The sequence below is a fragment of the Pelobates fuscus genome, chromosome 6 (genome assembly GCF_036172605.1).
Source record: "Pelobates fuscus isolate aPelFus1 chromosome 6, aPelFus1.pri, whole genome shotgun sequence".
NCBI lineage: Eukaryota > Metazoa > Chordata > Amphibia > Anura > Pelobatidae > Pelobates > Pelobates fuscus.
The window spans coordinates 17,973,029-17,980,947 of record NC_086322.1 but is presented as its reverse complement, the minus strand read 5'-3'; positions in this window follow the sequence as shown (position 1 = coordinate 17,980,947).

Genomic DNA, 7,919 nt, shown 5'->3' with positions numbered 1-7,919 from the left:
ACTCAGTTGACTCCCAGCCTATGTCTCGTCTAGTTCTTGGGAGGGAAGGATTCTTATTACGCTACCTGGAATATTGTATGCTGTACCTGCCTATGCTGATTATTGCCTGTGTTCCTGTCTACCAGCGGAGACCTTGTGGATTATACTGCCTCTCCGCTACAATTGGTGGCAAGCGACGGGATTTCAACTACCCAGCAAAGCAGCGTTCAGCAGAATTCTAAACGAAAGCAACAATTCGTTAGTTTATTTATTCACGAACGGCCATTAAATGAACACAGATTACACGCTCCTAAAGAGAAGTACGCTGAAAGAATTGCTGGAGGCAAGAGGAGCAACAGCCAGCAGCAAGACAAAGGCTGTATTAATAGCAGAGCTAATGGAAAGGGACAGAGCCGCAGCACCTCCAAGGGAGGAGGAGCAAACGGAATTTGAAAGGGAATACAGGAGCAGGATGGCTTTGTTCTCACCAGCACTAGCTGACCAGATGGCTGACAGGATTTATAACGATGTGCAGGATTACATCATGCTTCGAAGGTCGCAGATGACCCCCCAAACGGGAGGCACATTACCTGTTCAGAGCCTACCAGGGAAAGCAAAAGTTCCCTACCAAGCTTTCAAAAGCTATACAGAAGCCGACGGAGAGATAGACGACTACCTGCAGGACTTTGAAAGACTATGCCATTTGCACAATATCAGCACGGAGGATCAAGTACCCCTACTGGCAGGAAAGATATCTGGTCGCGCTGCAGAGGCATATCGTGCCGTACCAGATGAGGACAGCACAAACTATGCCAAGGTAAAACAGACTATTCTAGCCACGTATGCAATTACCTCAGAGGCCTACCGGCTAAAGTTCCGAGAACTTAAAAAGCTACCCAGGGACACTCACACGGAATGGGCCCACCGCTTACAAAGGGCAGCCAAGGGTTGGCTGGAAGCCACCCAAGTAACCACCCTAGATGAACTGTTCCAACTTATGGTAATAGAACAGTTCTTTGGAGGACTATCTCCACATTTACAAGTTTGGGTGCGAGATCGGAAGCCACGCACCCTACAAGACGCAGCCCAGCTGGCCGATGAGTTCCAGGATGTCAGGAGCGAGCAGCGGGCCCAAATAAAAACCACATATGGGCCTACCACACCAGTACCAGCCATGCCCGCAGCAGTACCAGCATGCCCGGGGTTAACCAATAACATCTACACCCCCAGGTATCCGGCTCGACCCCCGATACAATGCCACACTGATACCGGAGAAACTGACGGAAGCCAAGCACAGAGAGATGGACACAGGTTTCTTCAGGAAGGAAGAGATTCTTTATTGGATCACCGATCGGGACTCAGAGGGACTAATGTCACCAAAATACAGCAAGTTCTGAGCCCCGGACAATAGTGCAGGCTCCTTATTGTCAGGATCGGGACAGGGATCCAACACGCAGAGTACAAACAGTAGCCAGATACGTATACCGGACCTTAGAATGGCCGGACTAACGTAAGTAGTACAGTATAGAATGGTCAAAGACAAGCCGAGGTCGAGGGTAACAGAAGACAGGTAAGCGAGAGACAAGCCGAATCAAGGGTAACAGAGATAAGCAGAGTAAGGTAAACAAGCCGGGTCAAAACCAAAAGGGAATAATAGAATACACAAGCACTGAGTGACTAGAACAAGCTAGAACCACGACAGGGCAATGAGCTAATGAAAGAAGCTCTGTTAAATACCCTGTTCAGAGCAGTAACCACGCCTCCGAGGCGTCCTGATTGGTCCTGCAGCAATTGAGTGACAGGTCGTTCCGGAGGAGTGTCCTGATGACAACTTCCTGCCTAGATGCTGTAAAAGGCAGTCACTCCCTCGCGGCCGGCCTTGCATGACCGGATAGACCGTGGTAAAGGGAGCCATCAGGCCGTCTGGATGGAGGAACAGCTAAGTCTCTACCTCTTTCGGAGGTAGAGACCGCAGGTACCCTGACAGTACCCCCCCTCTCAGATACGCCCACCGGGCGGAATACACCAGGGCGAGAAGGGAATCGAGAGTGAAACGCCCTGCGGAGACGGGGAGCATGCAGCTCCTCCTGAGGTACCCAACTTCTCTCCTCAGGACCATAACCCTTCCAATCGACCAGATATTGCAGTTTCCCCCGGGAGATTCGAGAATCAACGATGGAATTGACCTCATACTCCTCCTGACCCTCCACCTGAACTGAGCGGGGAGGGGCGATCGTGGAGGAGAACCTGTTACATATTAATGGTTTTAGCAAGGAAACATGAAATGAATTAGGAATGCGTAAGGCATTAGGCAACGCTAAACGATACGCAACTGGGTTAATTTGAGACAGTACCCTGTAAGGTCCAATATATCGAGGAGCAAACTTCATGGACGGCACTTTTAACCGAATGTTTCTAGTACTTAACCATACTCTATCGCCTGGAACAAACACCGGTGCTGCCCTTCTACGTTTGTCAGCGTGTTTTTTGACCAGCGTACAATTGTGCAAAAGGATTTGTCGAGTTTGATCCCACAACTCTCTTAAATTGGCAACATGAACATCCACCGACGGTATCCCTTGAGAAGAAGACTCCGAAGGAAGGATGGAAGGATGAAAGCCATAATTCAAGAAAAAAGGGCTAGAATGCGTAGAATCACAAATGAGATTGTTATGTGCAAACTCCGCCCAAGGAATCAAACCGACCCAATCGTCCTGGTGTTCTGAAACGAAACAACGTAAATATTGTTCAACTTTTTGGTTAGTGCGTTCAGCAGCTCCATTGGACTGAGGATGATAGGCAGAGGAGAAATTCAATTTGATGCCTAGTTGGGAGCAGAATGATCTCCAAAAACGGGAAACAAATTGGGAGCCTCTGTCAGAGACAATTTGGGAAGGTATCCCATGCAAACAGAAAATCTCCCTGGCGAATATCTCCGCTAATTCGGGCGAAGATGGGAGTTTAGGTAAGGGAATGAAGTGAGCCATTTTAGTAAATCTGTCTACCACAGTGAGGATGACAGTCTGCTTTTTAGAGATAGGCAAATCAACAATGAAGTCCATTGCCAGGCAGGATCAAGGCTTTTCAGGAACCTCTAAAGGGTGCAGAAATCCGCATGGAAGCGAATGGGGTAGCTTGGTCTTGGTACAAACTTCACATGCCCCGATGAATTCTTTAATATCCTTGCGTAAGTCAGGCCACCAAAAATCTTTAGAGACCAGCGCATAAGTCTTGCGGATGCCAGGATGCCCAGCCACCTTGCTGTTATGGAGACAGCGTAGCACCTCCAGTTGGAGAGCGGCAGGAACGAAGTGTCGATCCCCAGGAGTCTGTTTGGGTGCCAAATGCTGAAACTTCATGATCTCAGAAAGCAATGGAGAGTGAATCCTGAGATTCGTGTTCGCGATGATATTCCCCTTAGGAACTATGGAGGACAGAAGTGGTTCAGTTATAGTGGATGGTTCATATTGACGAGACAAAGCATCGGCTTTAGAGTTCTTAGAACCAGGTCTATACGTAAGTACATAATTAAAGTGAGTGAGGAACAAAGCCCAGCGAGCCTGCCTGGCGGACAAGCGCTTAGCCTCCCCAATATAAGACAAGTTCTTATGATCCGTTAGGATAGTAACAGGGTGTAGTATCCCTTCCAGTAAATGTCTCCACTCCTTTAAAGCCTTAATGACCGCTAACAGTTCCCTCTCCCCGATGTCATATCTGCTCTCAGGCCCAGAAAATTTTTTAGAGAAGAAACCACAAGGGTGTAACGGTTTATCCACCCCTAACCTTTGAGACAGAACAGCCCCAACTCCTGTCTCAGAAGCATCGACCTCGAGCAAGAAAGGCAGAGTCGTATCAGGATGAACTAGAATGGGAGCTGAGGCAAAAAGTTCCTTGAGAGTCTTAAAAGCACCAAGAGCTTCCTCAGACCAGAACTTAGTATCAGCCCCTTGTTTGGTCATATTGGTAATAGGCGCAATGATAGAGGAGTAACCCTTAATGAAGTGCCTATAGTAGTTGGAAAAACCAATAAACCTTTGGATAGCCTTGAGTCCTTTGGGCAAAGGCCAGTCTAAAATAGATTGGAGTTTACCAGGATCCATTTTAAAACCTTCCCCAGAAATCACGTACCCAAGAAAGTCTACCTGAGACTGATCAAAACTGCACTTTTCCAATTTGCAGTATAGACCATGTTGCAACTCTTGAAATACTGCAGGAGCATTGCATAGTCCAAATGGCATAACAGTGTATTCGTAATGGCCATACCGGGTATTGAATGCCGTCATCCACTCGTGACCTTGCTGGATTCTCACCAAATTGTAAGCCCCTCTGAGATCTAACTTGGTGAAGATTTTGGAGCCCTTAAGACGATCAAATAACTTGGTAATCAGTGGGATAGGATAGGCATTTCTGACAGTTATTTTATTCAAGCCTCGGTAATCGATACAAGGTCTCAGCGTGCCATCCTTCTTCTTAATGAAAAAGAACCCCGCCCCGGCCGGAGAAGAAGACCTCCTGATGAATCCCTTTTCTAAATTCTCCTGAATATACTCCTCTAGAACCGAGTTTTCCTGAACAGACAAAGGATATACATGGCCCCTCGGAGGCATAGTCCCGGGTAGAAGCTTAATTTTACAGTCAAATGACCTGTGTGGCGGCAAAGAATCGGCATTCTTCTTGTCAAACACTGCCCTTAAGTCTAGGTAAAGGTCTGGTATTTGTCTTTCTGTGGACTGAGTAGGATTCTCCTGTATGTTAATATTAGCTAATGGAGAAACCTTGCACAAACACCGATCCTGGCAGCCCTGGCCCCACGAGAGTATCTCCCCTAACTCCCAATCAATAATAGGGTTATGTTCTTTCAACCATGGGTACCCCAGAACTATGGGAACGGAAGGAGACGAAATGAGCAGAAGAGATAAATTCTCCACGTGTAGGATACCAACATTTAACTCAATGGGTATGGTCTCACGAAAGATAACAGGGTCTAGTAGTGGTCTACCATCTATGGCCTGAACGGCCAAGGGTGTCTCCCTTAGCTGGGATGGGAAATTGTTTTTACTAGCTGTGGCGAAACCAACTTCGCCACTGTGGGCTGGAGAAGCCTGGCTGCTAGCCTCCTACCCGCTGACTATGGCCCCTGGACATATTGCACTCTAAAGACTATATTTGGGCATGTACTAATTTATATTGCGGCTACTGGCCCTTTAAAACCAGCAATGGACATTTTGGGACTACTGTCCCTTTAAGACTGTGAAGCCTATCCTATTGTACTGCCTGTATATTGTATATGTATTATGTGTTAAGTTTAACCTGGGTGATATATATGCAGCATTCATCTGATTGTTCGGTAGAATCACTCCATTCATTATATTGAATGAGACTACCGAACAACCAGACCACCCAGGAATAAGTGTGCCTCCAATTACCGTTTGCAACAATGTTGCAAACAGGTAATTGGCAATCCATGTAATGTATTATGTGTCCTCTGGGTGGCCGCCATTCGGGAAACAACCACGTGGCGGCGGCCATCTTTAACTGCCGAACAGCGGTGTTTTGCCGTCGAGTGTCTGGAACTGAAATCGGACACTCGACTAGGTAAACACCGCTGAGACCTCCAGACTTCCAGGATTTCGTGGGGAAACTACCGAACGGCCCGCCGTTCGGTAGAAAGAAACATACGAACTAGGGGATTCATGCGAATCCCCCTTAGTCTCTATAACCCAAGTAATTCGTATGTTTCATTCACCTGTTTGTGACCGACCGCAGGGCCAAAATGCATGGAACTGTTTTCGGATACTTTACCCATGCGGTCGGTCAATACTTTAAAGTCCCATAACTCCTGAACCATTTATCCGAATGGGCTGATTCTTACATATGTTGTCCCCCTGAATAAGGGCTATCAGGGGATACCTGTTTTGGAGGTGTATCATATGTATTTGGGGTACATCCAGGAATTGGGGAAAAAGGTGTACAGTATAATTGTGTTAAGTGTTAATCTAAGGGGAGGAAATGTGTGGGAGGTACATCCATGTGATTGGTTAATTTCATCCTCCCCCTGGGAGTGTCCTGTATGTACTTGTTGGCAGACTGGGTGTCCCAGTCTAGAGTTCCTGTTTTACCCTCAAAGTGATGTGTCGTCTCATTATTGGGGGGAAGGATTTATTGAGTGCTGTTCCAGTTGACTGCTAGGAGTACAAGCCTATTCGTATGGTTCCTATTCAATGGTCTACAGCATTCATAGGCTTGGGAGAATTTAAAAGGTTTCTCGGATTCGGTGATTGTGGTGTCTGCCAGAGTGCTTGGAGTCCTCAGGAAGCACTAGGAGCATCCATTAACGGAGGTACCAAGTCGGGGTGCCAGGCGATCCGTTACACTAGCAAAGGCTTGGTCGATAAAATTCTCAGCCGCACCGGAATCTATCAAAGCCATAGCCCTTACTACTTCCCTCCCGCAAGTTAAGGAAACTGGTAGCAGAAGCCTGTGATCTTTATAATTAGGAGTAGAGGACAAAATAGAAACACCCAAGGCCTGTCCTCTAGAGAGACTTAGGTGCGAGCGTTTCCCGGGCGGTTAGAACAGTTCGAGAGTAAATGACCCTTAGCTCCACAATACATACACAAACCCTCTCTTCTCCTGTACTGTCTTTCCTCCTCAGAGAGGCGGGTATACCCTATCTGCATAGGTTTAGGAAGCAAAGATACCGTGGAGTCAGGACTTGGAAAAGCGGGGGCTAACCTAAAAGAAGGTCTCTGGTTCCTCTCTCGAGTGTTCTGTCTCTCTCTTAAACGTTCATCTATACGAGAGATGAACGAAATTAAATCCTCTAAATTCTCAGGGAGTTCTCTGGTAGCAACCTCATCAAGGATTACTTCAGATAAGCCATTCAAAAATACATCCATATACGCCTGCTCATTCCACTCTGACGCCAGAGACCTGAACTCTAGTGCATAATCCACCAGTGTTTGGTTCTCCTGTCTCAGACGCAACAGTAATCTGGCTGCATTAACCTTTCTACCTGGAGGGTCAAATGTTCTTCTAAAAGCAGCTACAAAGGCGTTAAGTTATAAACTAATGGGTTATCGTTCTCCCATAATGGGTTGGCCCATCTCAGAGCTTTCTCAATAAGTAGGGTGATAATAAATCCTACCTTTTCCCTATCTGTAGGATAAGAGCGAGGTTGCAATTCAAAATGGATACTAATTTGGTTTAAGAAACCACGACACTTCTTAGGAGCCCCACCATAGCGTACTGGGGGGGTAATGCGAGAAGAAGCACCCACTGTGGCTACCTCTAGACCTGAACCGACAGGAGAAACAGGGGTATTACGTATCTCCTCTGGTGGGTTATTGGCACGAGATAATAGAGCCTGTAGCGCAAGCGCCATCTGATCCATTCTGTGATCCATGGCTTCAAACCTAGGATCAGGAGAGGCAAGCTGACTGTTTGTACTCGCAGGATCCATTGGCCCTGTCGTAATGTCAGGATCGGGACAGGGATCCAACACGCAGAGTACAAACAGTAGCCAGATACGTATACCGGACCTTAGAATGGCCGGACTAACGTAAGTAGTACAGTATAGAATGGTCAAAGACAAGCCGAGGTCGAGGGTAACAGAAGACAGGTAAGCGAGAGACAAGCCGAATCAAGGGTAACAGAGATAAGCAGAGTAAGGTAAACAAGCCGGGTCAAAACCAAAAGGGAATAATAGAATACACAAGCACTGAGTGACTAGAACAAGCTAGAACCACGACAGGGCAATGAGCTAATGAAAGAAGCTCTGTTAAATACCCTGTTCAGAGCAGTAACCACGCCTCCGAGGCGTCCTGATTGGTCCTGCAGCAATTGAGTGACAGGTCGTTCCGGAGGAGTGTCCTGATGACAACTTCCTGCCTAGATGCTGTAAAAGGCAGTCACTCCCTCGCGGCCGGCCTTGCATGACC